The sequence below is a fragment of the Tenrec ecaudatus genome, chromosome 6, assembly GCF_050624435.1.
Source record: "Tenrec ecaudatus isolate mTenEca1 chromosome 6, mTenEca1.hap1, whole genome shotgun sequence".
Classification (NCBI taxonomy): domain Eukaryota; kingdom Metazoa; phylum Chordata; class Mammalia; order Afrosoricida; family Tenrecidae; genus Tenrec; species Tenrec ecaudatus.
In genome coordinates this window covers 152,322,332-152,349,353 of record NC_134535.1, presented here as the reverse complement: position 1 = coordinate 152,349,353, position 27,022 = coordinate 152,322,332, and the positions used below count along the sequence as shown (strand labels likewise).

Genomic DNA, 27,022 nt, shown 5'->3' with positions numbered 1-27,022 from the left:
CGATCTCATGTACACAGAGTAGAACTGAGAACTCCATCAGGTTACCAGGACTGGGTCCTCCCAGAAGCAGAGTGCCAGGTGGGTCTTCTAAGGTTCTTCAGGGTGGATTGAAGCTGCCTGTCTGTCAGTTAGTCATGTGATGCTTGACTGTCTATGCCTCCCGGGGACACTATAAAGACCTTTTTCAGCCCTTGAAGAAATTCATCCTGTACAAGAATGATTGTCCCTTTTCTGTCATCTCCTGTTGAGAGGATGGGCAGCTTTGGTCCTCTGCACCCACTGAGCAGAAAGCCAAAAGCCAAACACACTGCCATCGAGTCAGTGCTAACTCATAGCGACCCCTTTGTGGTTTTCCAAGACTGTCTTTCCAAAGCCCAGTCTTTCTCCTACAGAGTAGTCATGGGTGGGGGATTGCAGAACTGCCTGCAGTTTTTCTCAGGTTTGTTTGAAGAAAAGAGTTAATCAGCAGTTGAAGGTTTTCTGATAGAGGACATTTTGTTTTGGCTGGAGGGGTAGACTTGATCTCTCTCTCTATTTATTTCTTTCACGTTTTGTTCTGAATTCTTCTGTCCTATTTTTAAAGTAACGAGGAGGAATGATCCCCAAACAATTCCTCCCTGTTGTCCAAAATGCTGACTCTTATCACATAGGACTGTGTGGTCTTCTTCAGGGTTCTGGAACTTGCTGTACCCTGCGTACTGAATTTATCGAACGGAGACAATAATCTCATTGGTTGTTGTGGTGATTAACTGAGGCCATTCTTTTAGAATAACTAGAGTCATGACCATTCATGGTTATTATTGTGGACTTGTACACGAATTCTGTTAATTCGAGTTATGGGAGGTACTGCTGTGCCCTTTGAAACTCGGAGCAGCCGTCCTCTGGGCGGATTGCTTGGTCATTTGAATCAGAGAGGAAAGCTCCGTCACCAGCCTCTGGTGCTTCTCAAAGGCCAGCTGACCACTCTTGATAGAGGGCGCACAGTCCAGGCAGGGCTCTGAGCAGTGCTGGCGGGGATGTCCTCTCCTGTCACTGCTCCTGGCCCGAAGGTAGGGCATTCTGGGATGACCGCAGGAGGAACGATGCTTGGCTGTTAGCCAGCATCACCACGAAGCCAGCGGTGAGTAACCCAGGTCTGGTCAGCTGTGTATGTATTTATTGCACTGGAGACTCCATTTGTAAACTCTACTGAGGAACTAAGACATCTCGCCAGTCCCCCTCAAATAATACTTAACATGGATCTGAAAGAAGGAAAGGATAGAAAAGAGGAAGGGTCGTTTCCCTGCTATAACCAGAATGGCACGATCACAAGTGACCAAAATTAAAACTACTTATCAGTAGCATCTGCCATCGGAGTTCTCTTGGTGTGGATGGGCCGCACGCTGAGTTTGCCTGCTAGCCCCACAGGCGCTTCATCCGAGGACTGAGCTGCCACACTCCAAGTCCCTGCCCGGAGTCGATTCCCACTCAGGGCAGCCCAATGGGGAGGAGAATGACCGGAGCCATCTGTCTTGGAGGCTCCCTTACCCATGGCAGCTTGAGGCTGGATACCATCAGGGAGTGCCACTCTTAATGCTCAGAGACATGAACTATGGTCTCCAGTACAATTTGGGGTGATTTGGGCCCTGGAATAATAGAGGTAGACGAATGGTGCCTCAGACTTGGGCTTGGGTCACAGATGGGCCGACCAGGCGCTGACACGGCTTAGAGAAATTGTATAATTGCCAGAGAGAAGGAGGCAGTATATTAGTTTTAGGCCCAACTGGTTTTCTGAGTTTGCGTTTTAGAGTCTCCCTAAATGGCCGTAATCCCTTTTGGAGTTACAACAAGAACTTCTGCAGTCTTTTTGATTTAGTTTTGTTTTGTTATTTGAAATGCTGGCGATTTTAGTTCAAGGTGACTAAGTGGTAGGCCTATTGGGTTACTTGTCAGAGGAAACTTGCAGAATAATGGAGGGATGAACAAGTCATGCTTTGGCTGCCTAGTGGCTATCCGTTGGCCCCCAGCCCCAGAGGTGTCTGCTGGTCCCCATATCCTCGAAGATGTGTGGGCTCTCCTGTGACAACCCTCACCAGCTTCTTGGGCTTCCTGCACACACCAGCCAGGCTCTTGTCATGTGTGGGGTGCATTGTGATCTACGGGGCATTGGGGTGGGGTGGGGCGCTCCACACATTTAATGGGGAAATGGAATGAAAAGATAAAGGGATCTTTTCACAACATTTTTGAAGCCCCCTCGTGTGTTAGGAATGAAACTCCCACCCAAGTTCTGAACTGGTTGAGAAGTAGAATGTGGGATTAGGCAGACTGAGATCAGAATAGCACTTTATTACTGAGAAAAGGTAAACCAGAGGACTTGTGAACGAGTGAGCTGTGAAGGCATGTGGTTTTGCGTGAGACAGATTAGCCTAGTGGTCACAGCAGGTTGGTTCACAGCGCCCCCTCCAGGCAGGGAGAAGCAGAGCCGAGTGTGGGCTCCCAGCAGGCAGCTGGCTCCCAGGAAAAGGGACTATAGTATTATACCCCTTCTTGTTGGGCCCTGACGTCTAGTAAGCCCCTGTTCTTGTTTTGAAGCAAGAATGTGGAATGTTCCCCCTTACGGTTAGTTGCTTTCCAGTCCCCTGGGGGAAGTATTCCATGGGGGCCTGTGTTAGTCTGGGTAGACTAGAGAAACAAATTCATAGACACTCAACGTGTGTATAAGAAAGAGCTTTACATACAAGAACAATCGAATTTTGAGAAAACATTTCAGCCCAGTCCAGATCAAGTCCATAAGTCTGATATTAGCCCATATGTCCAATACCAACCTGTAAAGTCCTCTTCAGACTCACAAAACACATGCAATGATGCTGAATGGAGGATGATCACAGGCCAGTGGGTGGAAAGTCTTGTGGATCCAGTGGCAGTGTAAGCATCTCAGCACTGGGAGGAGTCTCCAGGTGGCTTCTCCAGCTCTGAGGCTCTGGCTGCCATCAGCCTGTCTTCATGTGGCTTGTCAACTGCGGTGTCTCCCAGGAACTGAGCGTATGTCCCGGTTCCAGCGAGCTATTTATCTCCATTGTGTCTCCAAACAAGGTCATCAAGCTGTCACCTGACTGACAGGCTAAAGTCCACTCCTTCACTCTTAAGTCTCTAAAACTGACAACAGAATATGTAACTACCACAGAGCCCATCGCATGGCTCCCATGGGACTGGCCCTTTCCTCAGCCTTATCTTCCTTGTTGAATTTATTTATAGGAGCGAGAGAAATTAGGTATGTTCGGTCACTGCACTCACTACTATTGAATCAATTCTGACTCACAGCAACCCAAGTGGACAGAGCAGAACCATCCCTCTGGGTTTCCATGACTGTAATTCTTTACAGGAGTAGAGCATTTCTTCTTTCTCCCACAGAGTGGCTGATGGTTTTGAACCACTGCCCTTGTGGTTAGCAGTCTAGTGAATATCACTATATCTCCAGGGCTTATTTCTGATAACAGTAGTGTTTAATAAGCATTAATTACCCTTCACATGTTATACACACATGAGTAGGTAAAAAATTGTTTAAAATATATATTTTTAATTCATCTTATAAAAATCACCCCAATCTGAATATTTGCTGAATGCATGACTATATCAGCCTCTCTTTACATTTAGAGAGCTGAGACTTGAGTTTGCTGGTGTGGGTGGGGGAGGGAGAGGAAGTGGGCTAGAGAATTAAGGATTTCCGGGAGATTTACAACTTGGAGGAATTCTGGGCTTCTCTGGAAGGGTGCCCATGCTCTGAGTATTCCGGGAGCCAGCTCCTCCCACTGTAGGACCTTCTGCCCCTGGGTTCTGGGAACCAGGATTTGTAGACATTGAGGATTTGGGAAGACACTACTTGTTTTATAACCCTCATCCTTTCTCAAGTGGCCAAGCAGTCCCCTCATTGACAGAGCATCTCTGGTCCACCCAGGCTCCCTGAAGAAGCTGGTGAGAGAGGAGGAGGAGCCAAGGGTTTGCAGACCTGAGGGATGGGATAGGCAGTACTCGTGGAACCCTTACAGAGTCTAGAAACCATGCTCTGCTTTCGTCATGCTTTGATACCAAAGGGTGGAACATGCATCGGATCGTTGTTCAACTTAATGGAATACTTGTAGACTCAATCAAACAAATCAAATTCACAGCCACCGAGTTAATTCTGACGGGTTTCTGAGACTAGCTCTTTTTAAAGAAGTGATGTATTTATTGGACTATTTTAGGTGCATCACCTTTTTGATGACCACAACACGTGTTTGACTCAACAGTGAATGTGAGCTGATTATTATTATCCACAACTCCTAAAGTTTACATACAACTCTGACTGGCTTTGCCTCTGCTCACCTGAGTCATTTCATCCAGTCCTTGAAGCCAGCCTGTTCTGATCTGCTTTACTTTAGGGTGGTTTACAAACACGATGACCATATCTTCTTTGTCTTTAAAACAAACTCAAACCAAATCCACGCCTTGCAGTTGATTCTGATTCATGTATCAAAGACGCACTGCCCTCAGGACCCTTCTGGCTCTTTGTGAACTGATCTATAGGCTTCTGACACTGCACATCTTCGCGGGAGCAGATGGCCTCCTCTTTTATTAACCCCCTGTAGAGTGGTGGGTGGTTTGGAACCACCTATCTTGTGATTAGCAGTCAGGGCCACCAGGATCATTGATTCATATCCAAAACTAAACTCACTGCCAACGAGTTGATAACGGACTCCTCGTGACCCTGTAGAACAGTCAACAACTGCCCCTGTGGGTTTCCAAGACTGTAAAGCTTGACAGGAGTAGAAAGCCTCGTCTTCTTCTTGTGAAGCAGCTGGTAGTTTTGAAGTTCTGACCTTGAGGTTAGCAGTTCAATACATAACCACTACGCCACCAGGGCTCCTTTACACATATAAGTCACCAAATAAGAATGTAGAAGAGGAAGACAGAGCCACGGTAGTTGTTGTAGAACACTGCTGCAACCTTGGGTACCACTACCCAGTTGTTCACTCATCCAATTCATCTTCCACCTATCCCACATTTCTTCCCTTTGTTCACATGATTTATAAAGAAAGATCACTATATCTGCACACTTCCCTGCTCCAGCAGTCTACAGACCTCCTGAGAACGGAACTAAGTCTTACTGATGACCCGTACTCCTAGGTCTTTTGAATTTTAGGTGAGAAGGAGTTAGCTATTCTTCCACGTCTTCACCATCAGGTTGTATTGAAAGCAAATTTCAGACTAAATGTAATATAACTTACATAAGACATGTAAGCAAGTAGGCATCATGTAGTTCTTGTCTGTTCTGGAAGTTGAAGCCCCAGTTCCAGTGCCCTGTAGGAGTGCGTGTTGATCACCATTCTGCATGGAAGCTTTTTGGGAGCAGGTTTTCCAGCACCCTGCCTTTTACCCTCATCATGGACACCAGGCAACCCAAAGACCTATAAACCCGCTGCTGGACTCTTGCATGTGCGGGCTCTTGCGTGTGTGGATTGGATGCCTGAGCCCTGAATGGGTTCAAGGGTGTGGTTGCTGGAGTTGTGGATGCTATCTGATTGGTCCCCATGGAAAGCCACCCACATGACAGAGCAGACCTGCCCTGTGAGGTTTCCGTAGCTGCTGTCTTTGTCTTCCTTCTGCAGACCTTGGGGGTGGGGGGTTGGTGGGTGGGGGGTTGGGGCAGATAATTTTAAATTGTAGCACAGTTACAGATGTGTGTGATAAATTGCTTCTGAATGCATGCTATCCCACAGATTCAAAACACATGACTAGGCTAAATAGTGTATCTGCTATGGAATATCCTAATTCTTATATAAAAGACTGAACAAATAGAAAATATTTTCTATGTACGGTACCAGGATGACAGCACTCTTGCGCTATCGCTGCAGGGAGGCTAGAGAGACCAAGATGGATTAGGAATTCCTGCTGTGGAAAAATGTACACATTTAGTTAAAATTCCATTGTACCAAAATTTACGCACATCCATTGCAATAAAAGAGTTGTCTGGGGTTGGAGAAAATGTGGGGGTGGTGCAAACCATCAACTTTTTGTACACCGAGAGCTCTGCCATCGCCACTTGATAGGGAGTATCTAAAAGATTCCCGCCCATCCTTCCCATCCACTGTGCTCATGAACAAACTACGCATTCCATCCATAGAATCTCATTTCTGACCTTCATTCTGCGCGGTGTCTTGGGGTCCTCACATCCAGAGAGCGGGACTTTTTGATTCGGGTGCAAGCTGGTCACATACAGTGAAGTGCACCCATCTCTAATTTGATTTTCCCAAGAGATCAGCAGCACACGGTGTTGGGTAAATCTGTACAAGCCCTCTTTAAAGTGTTGGGAAGGGAGGGCCCAAGCCGTGGTATTTTCAGTCGCCTCATCTGCGTGTGAAAATTGGACCTCGCATGAGGAAGCGCACCGAAGAGGAACCGATGCATATGAACTCTGGAGCTGGTGAAGAATGCTGCAGGGACCACGCACTGCCATGAGAACAGACACGTCTGTCCTGGGAGAAGTACCGCAGCCGGAAGGCTCCTTAGCACTGAGAGTGGCAAGACTTAGTCTCACACACTTTGGACAATGTCATCAGGAGAGACCAGTCCCTGGAGAAGGGCATCGTGCTTGGTACCGAGGAGGGGCCACTGAAAAAGAGGAAGGCCCTTGACAATATGGATGGACGCAGTGGCTGTGCCAGTGGGTTCAAAAGTTATTGCCGTTGTGAGGATGGCCCAGGTGGTGCTTTGCTCTGTGGTGCATCAGGTCACTCCTGGTTAGAAGGGATTCAGTGGTACGTGAAAACAGCAATGCAGATCCCAATACAGACTGTGTTCAGCACTCTGGGCGGCTGCCTCCTGGTACCGCTTCTAGTCACGACCTCCTACCTCCCCTTCCATACCGCAGCTGCAGAAGGTAATCCTCATTCTCACAGATTAGTTTTACCTGGGAGGGAGATTAGTTTTGCCTGTCTTGAATTGCACATAGATGGTTTATATCTTATGGATCAGTAGTGCCTGTCTTCTTACTCTCATCATTACGTTTTGTGAGATTCATTCACATTTTCACCTATGTAAATTGTTCATATTTTATTCATGCTGGTGCCGTGTATCCTTTGTATTAAATTTAGATAGCTGTTCTAGGATGGATGGACAGTCGGTTGTTTTTAGTGTGGGGGTTTTTATAAATAAATCAGCTAAAAACATCTTGGCGCATGTCGTTGGTGGATGGAGTATAAGGTATTGATTAGGGTAATTAATGGTCTCTAGCGTTGAAGTTTAATTAGCGGATGTGGTTAGTTATCCCCTGCCAAAGCATTTTAAAGCAAATGGAAGGAATTGTATATATTTTTTAAAAGTGATGGAATTTAACCTAGCATGACCTATATTTCGAGAACCCAGGCTGGTACTGAAGGTGACCCCCACTTTGGAGCTCATTGTATGTAGCAAATATCCTCAGCCAGAGAGAGGGACAGTGTCATGACAGCTGAGATTTCTCATGTGAAAGTATGTTGTCCTTTCATGCCTCCTCTAGAAGGGTTGGGAGAAGAATCTTTTTGTTAATTCTGCAAATACGCATGTGTTTTCTAATTTTGGATTCTCATTGTGAAGAAAGTCATGAATTACTAAACACCCTGAGAATATAAACCAGTATTTGTGGGGAATCCCCTGAGTTGGCATGAATGAGGTTGTAAAATATTCATTTGTATATTTCTTTTCATGTCATTTTGGGTATTGTGATGAACAAGACATTTGCTGCTGATTCCAAGTCTCTGAATATGCCTATGACATTTTAATCCCCCCGGTACCCTCTGGGCTTTGAAGGCTTTCAAGAGGGACTGATTTCCTCTAATAGGCTACCAGAGGGAAATCTGTTAGCCCAAGAGAATTGATGGGTAGGGTTAGACTAGGGAAACAGAATGGAGACCTGCATTGAGGGATGCTGCATTCATTTGAATTTTAAAAGCGTCTGTGCTTTATGAAAGTAAAGAAGGTTAGCATCCCTTTAACAACGATGGAAAGGAGTCTAGTCGTCTCGACCACACATACCCGGTGACGCCATCACCACCTCTTTGTTGTACCTCAGCAGAGTCTGGCAGGCAGTTGAACCCCAATTCCAGGTGAGTGTGCCCTTTGGCCCATTGGTCTCATTTCTGCGATTCCATCTACACCAGCACGGGGTGACACGATGTGTGGGCACAGTCATGGCAGCGCTCAGTAACTGATTACTGGACACCACCAAGCGCCTGTCAATGAGAGACTGGTTTTCAGGAGGCCTACAATGGAGTCCTCTGCAATTATTAGAATCGGACATGAGTCGTGTGTTCTAATAGGGGAAGATTCCAGAGAATATGAAAACAAAATTAAAACTCACTGCCATCAAGTCGATTCTGGCTCACAGCCACTTTATAGGACAGGGAAGAACTGCCCCTTTGGATTTCTGAGCTGTTCAAGCTTCAGGGGAGTAGGCAGCCTCCCTTTCTCCCCTGGAGTGGCTCGAGGGCTCCGACCAGGGACGCTGTGGTCCCAAGTTCAGTGTGCAGCTCCCTCTGCCACCAGAGATCACCTGGTGACAAAGCAAGATGGAGATGATTGTCTACAGTAGTCATCATGTATCCTAAAAGGGAGAATTTGAAGAAATGTGTATATTTGAATCCACTTTCATTCCCCTAAAGCAACACTGGGAGGGTAAACACAAAACTATAAAAAACGCTTCTCTAGCAGACCGAGGGAATGGAGGGATTGGGCCTATGTTTAGGACTGACTCCTGTATGTATGTATTTTGATAGTGCGTACACCCACTGACCAACTGGTCAACCCACAAGAGCGAATGGTGAAGCGGCTCAGAAAGGTCGGTAGTTCAGACTGACCCAGAGGCGCCTCGGAAATGGAGGCCTGGCGAGGTGCTTCCTGAGGTCTTGCCTTGAAAGCCCTTTGGGACAGCTCTGCCGTGTGCACACGGGTCACCGTGAGGCGAGTCGAGTTGTTGGGAAGAGACCAGATTATTTTCAAAAGTGAATCTGTCAGGGAACGACCTGAAGCTGGTTGGATGCGTAATGCAAGGTTGAGGCAATCACTTGGTTTCTTCCCTAGCATTCAATCATTCAATCACCAAATGCCCATCTGCATGCCAGGTGCTATTTTAGGTGCTGGAGACACAGCTGACCATGGGAACATGAAGTCCATGCCGTCTGGAGCTGACGTCTGGAAGGGGCGATTAGATCACAAGCAAGTGAAGGAGGAGGTCAGGGGAGAGGGAGAAGGCTCACGTGGGGGAGCCTAGTGAGGGAGGTAGAAAGGAAGGTTCATTGCTCATGTCTCCCCAAGTGTTCATAGTGCATCTGTCTGTAATATCGTGGACGTGGGATGAGAACGTGGTGCTATTCTCACATGGAAGCTTTTCCTACAGCGGCCGGGATTTCATTTTAACATCCTATTCCCACTTAGCATGCATTTCAGATAAAAGGAAAAAGAGCTCCATTACTGGAGTGACTTCAGCCAGTCTCCTATTATGTTGGTGGGAGACTGGCACTGATTGAATACCTAAAAATTGATTGACCATCAGAGTTTGCTTTCTCAACAGCAGGCTTTATTGAGCAAACTGTTACCTTCATGATAACTATAATTATAGGCTATCCAGCAGTCAAGTGGTACTTTTTTTTTTCACGAGGAGTGGTTAAAAGTTGAATTGTTAGTGTGATATATTAATTATATCTCTCCTGCCCCCTCCCTCCAAAGCCAAACTCATTGCCATGGAGTCAGTTCTGCCCCGCGGTGACCCTGTAGGACACGGTAAAACTACTACTATGGCTTTCAGAGGCTATAACTGGTTACCGGACTAAAAAGCCTCCTTTTTCTCTGATGGAGAGGCTAGTGGTTTCGAACAGCTGACCTTCTGGTTAGCAGCCACTATGCCATCAGGGCTCACTATGAACTATGGAAAATTAAAACAAAACACCACACACCTATAGATGATGATCCTCACATACCAACCATCTTCATGGCAATCACCTGAACGGACTATGGAGTCATTTCATAACATGGTAGATTTTATAGGTATTAAAAATATTTTAAATTTATTTCATTATTTATTTATTGTATTTGGTCTTTGGCAGATTTCTCTTTCATAGTTTCTGAATCAGATGAGAGCTTAATTTATAAAATAAGTTTCTATAGTGACATGGTTTTTTAAAAAGAGATTTTTCTCTGTTTCCTTGGGCTCAATAAACTTTGGGTGACATTTGAGGAAAAATGAGAAACAGTTTAAAGTAACAGAAAAAGACAATAACTGAAGTGATTTGTGATTGTGATTTGTGATTTAAGATAGCACCATCATCAGCTTTGTCTGAAAGGTTAAGCAAAACCTGAGCTTTCATACAGAGCTTGAGGTCTTAGTCCCGGGGAAGCCCACTCCATGGACTAGGAAGGACGGGTCCCACGAAGCCCAAGGATCCAGTGTCACCCTCTCAAAGTCAGTGCAAACTCCTGGCCATTGAGTCGAGTCGATATGACCTGGAAATGCAAAACATTGCCCAGGATGGAAACGTGCCCTCGCACTTCTGTGTTCTCCACCGCTCACCACGTGGTGCCATCTGGGTGCTGGAGGTTTCAGCGCGTGGTCTGTGCTGCCCTGGGGCTCTCAGAATGATGGAAAGGACCAGCTGTTTGTTCCCTAGTAGACAACGGGGGCAGCCATGGCTTCCCCACTCTGCCATAGGTGCTGGCTTAGCATGGATGTTCCAGGACATGGCTGGGCTTGGCTGAGGGGTGGGGGTCAGTAACAAGAGTGCATGATGGCAGGAGGCAATCTGGGGCGGGGGGGGGGGGGGAGAGGAACATTCGGTGCTTTAATCACCTGCACTCGTGTACCTAGCGAGGGACTCGGAACTGCGTGGTGGCTCAGTCTCCAGGGGTCCTTAAGTTGCATGCTCTTTCTGAATTTAAATTCCAGACAGCAGAAAGAACAGGGAAGCCATGGTGAGGAAGGACAACGGGGAAATTCAGTGAAGGAAGGGACTGATAATCCAGGGCCATTTGCGATTTGAAACAGCAGTTTAGTGAGCAGACGTTATTGTAAGTGTGAGCATCCAGAAGCGGGACAGTGGCATATGCAGCGTTTTGCTACATTCTGACTTGGAATCGAAGCGAGAGCAGTGGGTTTGGCTTGGCTCAAACCTCCCCTGGAGTAGATTCTGACTCCTGACGAGTCCATGTGTCTGCAGAGTGCTCTTGGCGGTTATCTTCAGGGGAGCCTTTCTGCTGTGGCAGTATTGCATGTGTATGAATTGCCGACCTTAATGTTAGTACAGGGGTCCTCAAGCTTTTTAAACAGGGGGCCAGTTCACTGTCCCTCAGACCCGTTGGAAGGCCGGACTATAGTTAAAAAAAAAAGATGAACAAATTCCTATGCACACTGCGCATATCTTATTTTGAAGTAAAAAACAAAATGGGGCAAAAACACCCCGCGGGCTGGATAAATGTCCTCAGTGGGCCACATGTGGCCTGCAGGCCGGAGTTTGAGGACCCCTGTGTTAGTCGTTGAACACAGACTGTTTGTAAGAGCCAGCGACTTTGTCTACATGCTTAGTAACCTTGTAATGAGTTCCCTCAATTGGAAACACCTTACACTGGTTGTCACAAACTTGGGAGAAAGAAGTACAGTGTATCTCTTTTGATTCATTTGGGAGAGGGCTCTTGGAAGTTTGTGCCTGGTTTCCCCCTAACTTTACCTCATGGGCTGTTTCCCTGGGCAGCTTTTGTTGGTCTTTTGCTGTTAATGTATCATAGCCACAAGTCTACAGTGTAGCAAATAATGGAAACTCTGGAGTGGTCTTAAGAATCTCCCCATCTACCAGGCATCATCAGAACAAAAAAATCACATCATTGTGAATGAGGGGGCAGAGGGCGGAGTGGAGACCCACAACTCATTTGTAGGCCACTGGACCTCCCCTTACAGAAGGGTCTCTAGGAGGAGACAAGCCAGTCAGGGTGGCTTGTAGCAATGATGAAACATACAACTTTCCTCTAGTTCCTAAATGATTCCCCACCCCCTCCACTATCATGATCCCAATTCTACCTTACAAATCTGGCTAGACCAGAGGATGTGCACTGGTACAGATAGGAACTGGAAACAGGGAATCCAGGGCGGATGATCCCTTCAGGACCAGGGGTGAGAGGGGTGATACCGGGAGGGTGGGTTGGAAGATGGGAACCGATTACAAGGATCTACATGTAACCTCCTCCCTGGGGGAGGGACAACAGAGTAGTGGGTGAAGGGAGACATCGGACAGTGCAAGATATGACAAAATAATAATTTGTAAATTTTCAAGGGTTCATGAGAGAGAGGGGTGAGGGGAGCGAGGGGAAAAATGAGCTGATGCCAGGGCCTTAAGTGGAGAGCAAATGTTTTGAGAATGATGAGGGCAATGAATGTACAAATGTGCTTTACACAATTGATGTATGTATGGACTGTGATAAGAGTTGTATGATCCCCTAATAAAATGATAAAAAAAGATTCTCCCATCTCCTCATGAAACAATCTTTTCACAGTCAGCCTTAGTGAGACTGGGCCAGGAAGAACCCCTGAGCATGAGCCCGGAGCAGGCACCGCTGTGCTCACAGTTGGTCATGCAGAGAATAGCTGGAGTCTGTGTTGGGAGTGAGGGTGAATCCCTCCAACTGATGAGACCAATATACTGTGAAGTTTATTTCATGAGTGGGTTGAGACAAATGAAATAAATTCTGAGAACCTTCAGAAATCTGACCATTTTGACACTAAAAATCCCAAATTGAACTTTTTAAGGAAATAGCAATAATTTGTAATGCACCAACACATCCGTATGTCGACCAATTTTCTACCTCTGAGACTGTAACGGTTAAGTTTTGCTACTAAATTCCTGGCCTTTTTTCTCACCTACTACCCTAAAATTTGAAGGATTGATCCATGTGCCTAAGCTGGGTTCTGAAATGCCTAGTCAAAATATCTCTCAAAGCAACAACACTGTTTTAGGCCTGTTTTCCCTCTATCTCAATCATGCCCCAACCATGCCCCATGACTAGGTAAGAAATCAAAGAAGACAGTATATGTGAAAGCATACATGTTCAATACTGTGTTCCTCCTCCCCTGCCCCCCACTGTCAGCCACCTGCTTTCCATTCTTTCTCCAGGGTAGCCTCAAGTGCCCAGAATAATAAACCAATGAACGTGGGCACGTCCAGATGTTTCCAAGGCTTAGACTGATGCTCCAGGACGATGTACCTTTGTGATCTTGTGAGTTCAAGGACTCCCAGCACATGGGCTGTGTGTGGCAGATGTCAGACAAAGCAAAAGGAAGTGGTCAAATCCATCTAAAAATATTCTGTGTTGTATTTCATGTCCTCCACATCTTGAGCACTTGTGTGCGATTCATAAGGCAGTTTTTTTTTTAAAGCAAACTGTTGGATTAAACAGAACAGCTGCCCCCAAGACATTCTGGACCATCAGGCAGCAAAGTTGTTGTTATTAAGATGTTAGCTGCCTTATAGAAGGGTCACAAGGAAGAGACGAGACAGGGTGCAGTATACCAGCAATGAAACATACAACTTTCTTCTATCTTCTAGTTCTTTAATGCTTCCTCCCTCCCACTATTATGACCCCAATTCTACTTTACAAATCTGGCTAGACCAGAGCATGTACATGGGTACAGGGAATCCAGGACAGATAAACCCCTCAGGACCAATATTTGAGAGTAGCCATACCAGAAGGGGAAGGGGAAGGTGCGGGAAGAGAGGGGGAACTGATCACAATGATCTACATATAACCCCCTCCCAGGGGGATGGACAACAGAAAAGTGGGTGAAGGGAGACATTGGTGAGTGTAAGACATGAAAATCTATAAATCATCAAGGGTTCATGAGGGAGGGAGGGGGAAGGGTGGGCAGAGTAGGGGGGGAAATGAGAAGCTGATCTCAAGGGCTCAAGTGGAAAGAAAACATTTTGAAAATGATGATGACAACAAATGTACAAATGTGCTTGACACAATGGATGTATGTATGAATGGTGATAAGAGTTGTATGAGCCCCAATAAAATAATTTATTTAAAAGAAAGAAAGATGTTAGTTGGCATGAAGTCAACTCAGGCTCACCTCTACACCAGTATGAAATGCTGCCCTGTCCCACACCGTGCTCACGGCCATGGCTCTGTTTGAACTGTAGTCATGCCTCTCTCTCTCTCTCTCTCTCTCTCTCTCTCTCTCTCTCTCTCTCTCTCTCTCTCTCTCTCTCTCTCTCTCTGATCATCTCGCTGAGGGCATTTTTCTTGTTTGTGATTCTCTACGTTTCTAAACATTCTATCTTGATAACATGTCCAAAGCAGCTGGGACAAAGTCTCCCAATGCTTGCTTCTTATGAGCATTCTGAGTGTACTTCTTGCTGGACAGAGTGATATGTCCTCTGACAGTCCATGGTACATTCAGTATTGTTCTTCAACACCACATGTCAAGTGCATCAATTCTTTTGGCTTTCTTGTATGCTATCTGGCTTCCTCATGCATATGAGGTGATTGAAAATACTATGTCTTTGGTTGCTCATCATAATTTTTGCTTTGTGACACTTTTTAAGAGGACATTTGCAACAGAGTATCCAGTTGAATACAGTTTGATTGATTTTTTTTTACTGCTGTTTCCATGAGTGTTGATTGCAGATCCAAGAACAATGAAATCCTTCTTATCAAGGTTTCCTCAGCTTCAACTTGACCATGCATCCGAACAGGTGATGTTTTATGTTCAGGTGATCCAATGGAATGTGGAAATTACAGAACAATATCATTGCAATCATGCAAGTGAAATTTTGCTGAAGATATTTCAAAAACAATTATAGCAGTACATCTACAAGGAACTGTCAGAAATGCAAACTAGATTCTCAAAGAGGACATGCAATGAAGGTTATCATTGCTTATGTCAGATGGCTCTTGATTGGAAGCAGAGATACCATGAAGATGTTTACCTGTGTGTTGTGGACTCTGAAGAGGCATTCCACTGTGTGGATCAGGTACTGATCTGCTCCCCAGTGGATCCTAGCCTTATTCTGACTAATGACATTGAGTGTCTTTGTTGACTCTCTCCACAGAGAGAGTCGATTTGACTTATGTGCATTCCATCCTGTGAGGTCAGTGTGAATAGTCACATTTCAATGAATAAGTTCTTTTTAAAAAATCATTTTATTGGGGGCTTATAAAACTCTTATCACAATCCATAAATACATCAGTTGTATAAAGCACATTTGTACGTTCGTTACCCTAATCATTCTCAAAACATTTGCTCTCCATGCAAGCCCCTGGCATCAGCTCCTTATTTTTACCCCTCTCTCCCCACTCCCCCCTCCCTCATGAACCCTTGGTAATTTATAAATTATTATTTTTTCATGTATTACACTGTCCAAAATCTCCCTTCACCCACTTTTTTGTTGTCCATCCCCCAGGGAGGAGGTTATATGTAGATCCTTATAATTGGCTCCCCCTCTCTACCCCCACCTTCCCTCCACCCTCCCAGTATCGCCACTTTCACCACTGGTCCTGAAGGGATGATATGTTCTAGATTCCCTGTGTTTCCAGTTCCTATCTGTACCAGTGTACATCCTCCGGTCTAGCCAGATTTGTAAGGTAGAATTGGGATCATGCTAGTGGGGGGCGGGGGAGGAGGAAGCATTTAGGAGCTAGAGGAAAATTGTATGTTTCATCGGTGCTATATTGCACCCTGACTGGCTCATCTCCTCCCTGCAGCCCTCCCGTAAGGGGATGTCCAGTTGCCTATAGATGGGCTCTGAGTGTTGAATAAGTTCTTGATCCTGCAAATTTCTCTCATGTTATCTCAAACATTTCTATCACCAACTTTTCACCTACTTATCCTTTTTCATTGTTTCCAACTTTGGCATTCCAATCACCAGTCATGATCAATGCTCTTTAATGGCATTTTGGATCCATTTCAGATGGAAGAAGTACCTGGTAAACATCTTCAGTTTCTCCATCTTTGGCGTCAGTGGTCGGTGTGGTTTGAACAGTAGTAGTAGTAACTTGTCTTCCGTGTAGGTCTATGAATAGTGTTCTATCACTGACAGCATTCTGCTCCAGGAATAGATCTTGAAATGTTGGGCGGATCACAACAAATCATGGATATCATTGCAAGGAATGGACATTCCAGAACACCCAATTAGATTCATGCAGAACCTGAACATAAGCCAAGTGTCAGTTGTTGGAAAAGAACAAGGGGGCCACAGTCTGGTTTAAACTCAGCCAAGGAGTGCATCAGCGTTGTAGCTTTTCACCATTCTTGTTCAGTGTGTATGCTGAGCAATTAATCTAAGCAGCTGAATAAAACAGAACGTGGCATTAGGATTAGAGGACCACTTATGAACAACCTTTAATAAGACAACCTTGCCAAGAGGACCTGAAGCACGTACTAAAGAAGGTGAAAGAAGATGGCCTCCAAATGGACTACATCTCACTATCACAGCACTAAAGTCTCACCTGAACCAATACGCAGCATCATGTTAAATGGAGAAAGGAGAGATGAAAACGGCATCGCCTGGCATGATGGACTATTCTGAAAGCAGCCAGTTGAAGCCCAGAGATACAATTGATGTATGTATGGATTGTGATAAGAGTTGTATGAGTCCCTAATAAAATGTTTAAAAAAGAAATAAAGAAAGAAAAGATGGGCATAACCTTTTACCCTCAATTCCCGTAACCAAGACTTCAGATCGGATTGCATGACTCAGTTTAAAGGCAATATGTCCATGGCGGGGTTGTGTGGGGTGATGGTGGTGGGGGTGGTGAGGAGGCTCTAAGATGGATGTGGTGGTGATTGGCCAACTCTCTTTGATGTGATTGAAGGATTGAACTGTTCATTTGTGTGATACATGAATTATGAGCCAGGGAAACTATTGGGCTTGGGGGGGGGGGGAGAATGAAGAAATGTTTACGAGGCTCCGTTTCTTTCAGAAGCTTGGTTTGATGAGTATCACCTCTTTTGGGTGAGGGGACGCAGCAAATGCGATCATGGATGGAACATTCTTTGTCACGTACACGCAGCATATCATGACTGTACCGAGGAAGGCTATTGCTCTTGGAAACCTCTGCTCTTCCTCGAAGAGTCTGGGACTTTGTGTTCAGCCCTTCAGCTGTAGACGTGAGTCTCCATGGTAGCTACCAAGGACTGCTTACACACGTTGAAAGCCACATCTGGTCTGGAAAAACAATAGCCACCAAACAAAGTAGTGGGGTAATTGAGAATTGTCATGGCTGGGAGCACCCCTGTTTGTTTAAGAAATCAGGAAATTTCTGGCTAGGGGCCACCTGGAGTCTTGATTATTTCTTTTGAAGCACACCAAGTATCCTGGGGTAGCTCCCTTCTTCCAGGTCGGGTTTAAATCTCTGTTCTCTTTCGGCCCCTTGAGACACTGGCTCATGAGTATGCAGCGGGCTGAAGGCATGAAAAGATGCTGCCTGTTCCACGTGTAAATCGTAAGAACTCAGCGAGCAGATGAAGTGTTCATTTGAACAGTGTCCCAACCCATGTGGTCCAATTATGTAACATGTGCCCCAACATCTTTACTTCTGATTTTTAGCAATGGCTGGCTACAAGTGGTCTGTCTCATCACTGTTGGCTCTCTGAGGACATCAGTGGTAAATAATACCTGGGGAAATGACATAGCTTGGTTGAAGAAATGTGCTGCAGGTGCATTGACAGAAACCAGCGTCAGTTTGCATGGCTGCCTCCAAGTGGCATGGCCTCATCCCTGGTTTTTTATTCACATGACACTTATGAAGTAAGTTCTGTAGGTTGTTTTTCATGGAAAAATCTTCTTAGGTGATGGTAGATTTACATGAAGCTGTAAAGCAGTGGTTCTCAAGCTTCCTAATGCTGCGACCCTTTAACCCCCCCCCCCCCGCCCCAACCATAAAATTATTTTCGTTGCTACTTCATGACTGTCATTTTGCTACTGTTATGAATCGGGCGACCCCTGGGAAAGGGTTGTTCGATCCCAAAGTTGAGATAGCATATGTATTTTACCCAGCGTCCTTCATTGGTAACATCTTGTAAAATTATAATCCAATAACATGACCAGAATGATGGCATTGATATAGTCCACCCATTTTAGCCATATAATCCACTGACCTTATTGAAATGTATTTTTTATCATGGTACTGATGATATAATGAAATCATTTGAATTGTGCTCTTCCCCCCCCCCCCTCACGCACGACTCAGTGACTTTGGTTTGCTTTATCACGTTGTACAGCCAGCCAGCATCACCATACCTGTGATGGTAGATGGCACAAGCCTGGTGCCATTTTTCTCTGTTGCACAGAGAGTTGCTATGGTTGGGACCGATTCCAGGCACATCACTCACCCTAACCCCCCTGTTCTCCATTTCCCCATCACCTCGCTGCCATTAGAGGACCCGGTGCCCTCTAAGCAAGCCACCTTTTATGGCCACAAATGAACCACTAGTGAATCTCTGCACATTTGCCTGTTTGATAAAAGTGGGCTCGTCCAACTTGTCCTCCACACTTGTTTCTCACGTGGTTGATTTTCAGTGTAGCGAGGGAGCTTAGGTAAGGCAAAAGTCAGGTGGTGCACTGTGGGCCAGCATTTGCTGGACCTCTGCTGGGCTGGTCACTGTCGCAGCTTCGGAGGCGAGGGAACCTGGGATGATTGGAGGAGTCCTTCAGGAGCCCTGTTGGCACAGTGGCTGAGCACTTAACTGCTAACTGAGAATCAGTGGTTCAAGGCCACCCCCTGACTCCCAGGGGAAAAGACCCATGGTCTGCGTTTGTAAAGGGAAGCCCATGGGGCATTTCTCTCTCCCATGGAGTCTTAGGACTTGCAAATCCCCTCCATAGCATCCTAAGTGAACACCTGGGAGGGGGTCCAGTGGGAGAAGAGAGGCTTTTTTGGGTGGTGAGGGAGTCACTGGGCGGCTGTTAGGCCAGAGACAGCCCTGCTCTTCCTTTCCCAGGGATGGGTGGGCCTGCTGGTGGGTGCCTTTCCCACCCACGCCCCCTTACCCACCCCAGCTTCGAACAGGCACTGTGTAGGCATCCTGGGGCCCAAATCCTGTCCTGACTCAAATCCTAGACCACAACCTCCATCTTCTGAACCAGATTTCCCAGAAGCTTTGAGAAGAATTAGCTTCCGTCTTTGTCATCTGTTCCTTTCATGTGGCTGTTCTTCTTGCTGACTTGATGCAAGCCAGTAATCAGGCGGCGGGGGTGGGGGTGCCTCTTTCTTTCTGTCCACTGTTGAGCAGCCTCTTTCGCTCTATACTGTGGCTCTCCCAGGGCGGAGCCCCCCACCTCAGCTGTTCTCAGCAGCCCCCTCGCATCCTGCCCCGTGCAGGTGGGTAATGAACGCCGACGGAAATGAAGTGAACGCTGTGCTGGAAGGGAATATAAATGGCAGCGTTCCTGCCGGAGCCTGCCGGAGCCCCGGGAGAGCCCCAGGGCAGCCTGGGCAGGGGTGCGGCTGTGTTTCCTGGACCCTTGAAGTCCAGTGTCCTGCTGAGCCTTAGAGGAACTTCTCTCAATTGGGAAGGTGGCCTTGTTTCTATTTAGGGAGAGAACAACCCTTTTCCATGTCTGAATTGAATCCAGCATTCTAGGCTAGAAGATACAGCTTCCCTCCTTCCCTTACCTCCTGTAGCCTTAGAACATGTCTGGATTTCAGCTCATGTGCTGGGTTAACCCTTTCTCCTCACGCCGGCTTTCCCTTGGGGGCACACAGAGTACCCCCAAAGCAGCCCTTGGGCAACAGCTTCTTAATTGTTTTGCTTCAATCTGCCATAGGTTTAGAAAAGGAAAATAAAACAAAAAAAAAATCAGAGACACACCTTTCACAGAAATTACTAATTCGTAAGCAGCTGCACAACCACAGTTGGGAAGCACCCCTGGCGTAGTACTTACATACTGAGCTGTCACAAGGTTAGGGGTTTGAAACCACCCGCTGCTCCAAGGGAGAAAGAAGAGGCTTTCTACTCCAATAAAGAGTGACATGTAGAAGTTGTTGAATTGGAGAATGCTTTGTTGTGTATATTTTCACAACAATTACATAAATAACAATGAGTGCAGGGAAGAAAAAATGTTCTAGAATTGATTGTGGTGATGATTTTACAACAATTCTTGAAATGATTGAACTCTTGAATTTCTAAGAACAATTACAGTCACTGGAAACCCATGGAGCACTTCTGCTCTGACCTACAACGGCACAGAATTGACAGGATGAGAATGAGTCTGTTTGATTTAAGCAGCAGTTACCATGTGTGAACCCAGAGAGAGACTTCCACACCCCCTCTCTTCAGCAAAAGGTAATATAAAAAATGCTTTTGTAGAAGAGCTTACAGTACAATACTATTTAATAAGGCTTAAGAGCCGGCTTTTCAATTTGTACCTTCTGGAGGAAATAGTGTCCTATTTTACGTGGAGAGTAATCTTGTTGAAATGACCCTTTCTGGCTTCATCAAGCACCCCAGATACATTGCAGGAAAGAACAGTCCCTAGAAAAAGATGCCATGTTTGTTTGAGGCGTGCAGAAAAGAGGAAGCCCAGGTTCGAGATGGACCGACACAGTGGCTGCAGCAAGGGGTTCAAACAAAGACAGCTCTCAGGATGGTGTGCAGGATTTGGCAGAACCGATTCGGTGACATAGCGTTCTGGGCTGGACTTCCTCCAACACAGATCTGCTTATTCCTTTGACATTTCAGAGTGCTTTACATAATTTGCACCAGCACCACAATCGAACTTCATCGATTCTTTGGTCTGCCCTCTTTGCTTGGTATCTTATTATAAAAGCCGTGAAAACATGATTTTTGTTAAATGACCCTTTCTAAAGGAGCCCAGGGCACAGTGGTTGAGTGCTGAGCTGCTAACCGAAAGGTCAGCGGTTTGAACCCACTGGACTCTCTGTGGGAGGAAGAGGTGGCAGGTTGGTCCTTGCAGAATCAAGGTGTTGAGAATCCGATGGAGGCAGTTTTGCCTGCCCAATACAGTCATTGTGAGTCGGCGTTTATTCAGGAACTACAGGTGTTATTTTTGATGTTTGACCCTTTCAAGAGGTTTGGAAACACATGAGTTCAATTATCCTTCTAAACCACTCTATGGCCTGTATATAACTCGTGTATAAGCTGAGTTTTTCAGCACATTTTAAAATGCAGTTTTTGTGGTAAAATTAGGTGCCTCAGCTGATAGTCAGGTCGGCTTATTCTGGAGTATATTCGGTAAGCCATTTTGTCAGAAGCTTGTTGACTCTGACAGATGTTTAGCACCCCCCCCCCCATCTTCCTGTGTTCCCTTTTGACTAGGGGACCATTTTTCTTAAGCATCGAACATTTTCTTTGGAACATACTCTGATAGTCAACTAAAGTGGATGAATGCCTGGGAAAGGACAGTGACTTTCTGCTTGACTGCTTTGATTTTTCTTTCCCTCTCAGCCCAGTGATTCCAAATGTCCATGTCTTGATAAGCCACCAGGTAAGTATGTTTTTCAGACCACCTCAAAATATCCTCTATTATAAAACGCAGTTAGCCTTGAGTTCCACATTGGCCTTTCAGGATTCCATAATGATTTTCTATCAGGCGTTGGGACACTTTGATTTTCTATGCGATACATATAGATCTGCTCTTATAAATTAAGCCAAGTGTGTGTGTGTATTTCTTTTCCATGATATGTGAAGGCGGAAGAGGAATATAAAAATCAGTTCCAATCGACCACACAGCAATAACCAGGGTTATAATTTTGATGTATTTTGCAGATTTTTCCTACCCATGACACAATGACTTCCCTGTTGCATGTTACAGCTCCCACTTTCCACGAGATGGGTTGTCTTGGACGTTTTCCCTTATGGTCAATGTCCTCCAAATAGCATATTCCTGCCTGGTCTGCATTTTCTGACTGCAGTAAGATATAAGTGCATAACACAACATTTGCCCCTTTAACTGCCTTTCCACGCGTAATCTTAGTGACTGTGTTTACAGTGTCTACCATGGTATACAACTTCCACCAAATCAGTTTCCAATGTGTTCATCATGACTTAAACTCAGTGACCCTGCACCTTTATTTCCCGCCGTTCCCTTCCCACCCACCCTGGTCGCCACTGGCTTGCTTTGCGTTCTATGCATTCGCTTCTTTCAGCTCATCTAAGTGGGATCATATAAGATGTGATGGTTTGTGCCTGACTGGTTTCACTCAACAGAATGCTTTATTTTTTATTAATGAATCATTTTAGTGGGGGCTCTTACAGCCCTTATAACAATCCATACATCAGTTGTATCAAACACATTTGTGCTATCATCATTTTCAAAACATTTTCTTTCTGCTTGAGCCCTTGGTATCAGCTCCACGTTTTCCCTCCTCCCTCCCCCACCAACATAAGGTTGTCAAGGGTCCATCCATGTCGTAGTGTGCAACGGGACTTGATGTGTTCTTATGACTGAATGAGATTCCATATGCCTGCACTTCATTTAGTTCATCTGCTGATGGGCGTGTGGCTTGCACCTTGGCAGCCAGGAACAGTGTTCAAGTCTGGGTAGCTGCCCAGGCTGGGAGATCTAGCTCCTGTGGTGGTTTCATGCTTACCTTTTGAGAAAGTACCAACCTGTTTTCCCCAACCACTGCGCCATTTGACATTCCCGCCAGCAATGAGCGAGGGGTCTCGTTTATCCACTTAGTTGCTAATGCTTGTAAAGTGCTGTACTTAAAAATATATATATATTTCCCCCCTGGGGATAGTCAACCTCGTGGGAATCATATTTATATGGACACATTATGATATATATATAATATCTGTACATATTTTACATACATTTCATGGAGAAGGGCATCGTGCTGGATAAAGTGGAGGGGCCGCAACACAGAGGAAGGCCCTGGACAAAGTGGACGGACACAGTGGCCGCATCAATGGGCTCGGGCACAGGAACCATTGTGAGGATGACTCAGGACTGGGCAGTGTTTCGTTCTGTTGTGCATAAGGTCGTTATGGGTCAGAGCTGACTTGATGGCACCTAACAACAACAACAACAACAACATCATATATGTTTTTAAACCACAAACCCCAGAGTCTGCTCTGGGCCCAAAATATGACTTCCTCTGTGCTGAAAGGAGCCCGGGTAGTAGTAGTGTTACAAGGTTAGTAGTTTGAATCTGTGAGGTGCTCCAAGGGAGAACGATGAGGCTCTCTGTTCCTGTGGAGAGCTACAGCTTCAGAACCCCAGGGGCAGGCGGTTCTAGAGCCTGACAGAGTCGCCGCCACGAGTTGGAATTGGAGTCCACATGAAGCAGTCTTGCATGTGTGGGCAGGGGGCACGCACCACGGACCACTCGGCCCCTCGCCCTCCCTCGGTTTGTCCACACGCCTTTATCATCTTCCTCCTTGCACCCTTTCCTTCCATACACGTTTCCGCCATTCGCTTTTGACACGTTTATTTTCAGTTCTGTTTTCTCATTTGCCAAAATCAATCAGAAGCTTGAGGCGGAGTGGCCATTCATCGATTACCCATCTCTCCCTGCCCACAGGTGCACTGCAGGAGACAGGGAGCAGCGCTCTCCTCTTTGACAGTGGGGGCTAACCTCTGGTCTGGATCGATGCGACCTGATCATGAAAGCGAGCATCTTACTTGCTGATTCCCTGTCATGTGAACTTTGAGCGTACCACGCGTGAGCTTTCTGTGTTGATTGTCAATGGAATGCGGCATCTAGTTTAAGATGGCGGACTTCTATTTTTCAGTGGCTGGTATGGGATAGGCACCCCGGTGGCCTAGGGGTTACATGTTGGGTTGCTAACTGCAAGGTCAGCAGTTCAAAACCACCAGCCGCTCCTCGAGAGATAGATGGAGCTCTCAACTCTGGCAAAGTTCGTCTCAGAAACTCACAGGGCAATTCTGCTCTGTCCTCTAGGGTTGCTATGAGCCCACGTAGACGCTATAGCAGTGAGTTTGTTTTGTTTTTTGGTACGGAAGGTTCTTTACAAAGCAGGTAATCATGTCAAACATGTCCCGGGTCTTTTGATTAGAACTCAGTAGCCAAAGGGCCTGACGTTGATCTTGACAACCAAAATGCTGGCCAGTGGCCCTTGGCTGAGAAGCAAGAAAGACAGGCCTGAGGACATTTACCCGGGTTCTTTACCTACCTCCCCAACTTGCTGAATGAATCTCAGGTTTCTTCTTGGCTTAGCTTAGCATGCTCAAAAAGCTGGATCTCTGAGCTTGACTGTGATCCCTTTGCTTAATTTGAGACACTTCTGCGCTTCTTCTTGTCCAGTAGGAAGCCACTGGGCAGGGAGCAGGGGGTATACCTCACTTTTTTTTTTCACTTTAATAAGGAGTAAGGACATTTTCAGATACAGCATGCCATCCGCACCATTTTCCGTTCCCCCCAGGACTGAGTGAGTACTCTCATTTCTCCACATACTTGGTACCTAACGAGTAGTTTTTGTAACTCTTCCCCCGCCAACACATACACACATACCCAAGAATAGTCAACCATATTGTATATCCTTACGACTTCCCAGTGTTTATCTCTGCATATTCACGTCTAAGTATACTATGTCCTTCCATCATCTGCGCTGAGGGAGAAAACAGCGAGGCTTTCTACTCCTGTAGAGATAGGTCAGCAGTTCGAAACCACCAGCTTCTCAGTTCTGCCCTGCCGTGTAGAGCCACCATGAGTCAGAATTGATAGCAGTGAGTCTGAAAGGAGAAGTCAGCATTTGCTCAGCTGAGGTGGGGCAGGAGCAGGACATGCGGGGCAAAAGCAGCCGCACATGGCAGAGGCTGGAGGCATCAGCAACGAGGCACATTTGTGAGGACAGGTTAGCCCGCTCCTCTTCAGAAATCACTGGGTAGAAGTTGCACTTGGGCAAAGTAGGCTGTGGCCACATCATGGAGAACCTTGTATACCAAAATAGTGACAATAACTAATGCTTATGTAGACCTTACATACAAGACACCGATTTGCACACTTCATATTAACTCATTCAATCTTTCTGTCAACCCAAAGAAGTAGGTACCACTCTTGTTTCCATTTTACAGATGAAAAACTAAGGCCAAGGTCACACAGACAGCTGGGACTCTGGTCTGCGCTCCTAACTAACCCCCCTCTCACACTCCAGAGCTTGACTTGATCATGAGACCCGTGAGAGGCCACGGGAAGGGGTTCAGAACTGGGGGAAAAGACCTACATTTGTAGAGGTAATTATATTTAGAGACTGTTGGAGACTTGATAGAGGGAAACTGCCTAGAAGTAACCTACACTCTTTGGTGGGGGCCCTGGGAGAATCTTCTTGGAGAAGCTGTTTCTGAGAGCTGGGTGTGCTGAAAGGGTGTTCCCCTGTTGGTAGGTGACATGGAGTTCATGTCCAACTCACAGTGACCCTATGTGACAGTGCCAAACTGTCCTATAGAGTTCTCTAGGCTGAAAATCCCACCCTTCCCACCACCAGGAATCATAGCATCGATTTAATGGTACAATCTGGCATCAGGTCCTCTTTTTTCCCCTCCCTCCCCGCTCCCCCCTCCCTCATGACCCTTGATAATTTATAAAATATTATTTTGTCATCTTGCACTGTCTGACGTCTCCGTTCACCCACTTTTCTGTTTTCTGTCCCCCATTGAGGAGGCTACATGTAGATCCTTCTGATCGGTTCCTCCTTTCCAACCCACCCTCCCTCTACCCTTCAAGTATCACCATTCACCCCATTGGTCCTGAAGGGATCATCCGCCTTGGATTCTCTGTTTCTAGTTCCTATCTGTACCAGTGTTCATCTTCTGGTCTAGCCAGACTTGAAAGGTAGAATTGGGATCATGATAGTGGAGGGGAGTGGGGGTGGTGGTGAGGAAGCATTTAGTAACTAGAGAAGAGTTGTATTTTTCATCGTTGCTACATCACAGTCTGACTGGCTTGTCTCCTCCCCTAGACCCTTCTTCAAGGGGATGTACAGTGGCCTACAAATGGGCTTTTGGTCTCCACTCCTCACTGCCCCCTCCCTCATTCACTATGGTAAGATTTTTTGTTCTGATGATGCCTGATACCTGATCCCTACGACACCTCATGATCGTACAGGCTGGTGTGCTTCTTCCATGTGGGCTTTGTTGCTTCTGAGCTAGATGGCTGCTTGTTTACCTGGGCTTTGTTGCTTCTGAGCTAGATGGCTGCTTGTTTACCTTCAAGCCTTTAAGACTCCAAACGCTATATCTTTTGATAGCCAGGCACCATCAGCTTTCTTCACCACATTTGCTTATTCACCCGCTTTGCCTTCAGCAATTGTGTTGGGAAGATGAGCATCATAGAATTCCAATTTAATAGAAGAAAGTATTCTTGCATTGAGGAAGTACTTGAGTGGAGGCCCAATGTCCTTCTGCTACCTTAATACTAAACCTATAAATATATGCACATAGATCTATTTCCCCATCCTTATATATAAGTATATTTGCATATATATGTACATGTCTTTATCTAGACCTCTCTAAATGTAGGTCGCATTCTTATATGTTGTTTTGCTGCCTCTGAATCGCAGTTTATTTTTTAAAGTTTCCCTTTCTTTATTGAACATTTTATTGTGATTTGGGTGAAAGTTTACGGAACAAATTAGTTCCCATTCAACAGTTTATACCCTTCTGGCTTTGTGACATCGGTTTCAATCTCCTCAATGTCACCCCACTCCTCCCCCCTATTTCTAGCTTCCCTGTTCCAGTCATTCTTTGGTCCTTCCCTTTCTACCTTCTGGGCATGTGCTGGGGCAGATGTTCCCCTTCTGAGGAGCACACTCTTCTTACTGTTGTCATTATTGTTCCCTCTGTGGGCCTGCCTTTTGTTCAGCTGAAAGGTGATCCCAGGGGTTTGTTGGGTGTCTATGGGCAAAGACTCAGGGTTTCCACCAGGCTCTATCAGACCGATAAGTATAGTCTTTTTGATATTTTGGGGTTCTGGTCTATATTGTTCTTCCCTCTGCCCTAGACTTTCTATTCTGATCTTGACCAGCGCAGTCAGGAGGGGAAGCCAGTTACCACCTGTACCTGGT

At 46.0% G+C, this 27,022-nt stretch overlaps 1 protein-coding gene and 1 pseudogene across 3 annotated transcripts in view; both read left to right on the top strand.

Annotated features, from left to right (window-relative positions):
• The window catches only part of CAMK1D (calcium/calmodulin dependent protein kinase ID), a 475,430-nt gene that overhangs the window by 86,254 nt on the left and 362,154 nt on the right, over positions 1 to 27,022 (top strand). The window lies entirely within an intron of this gene.
• Positions 7,951 to 8,055, top strand: LOC142452285 (U6atac minor spliceosomal RNA; annotated as a pseudogene).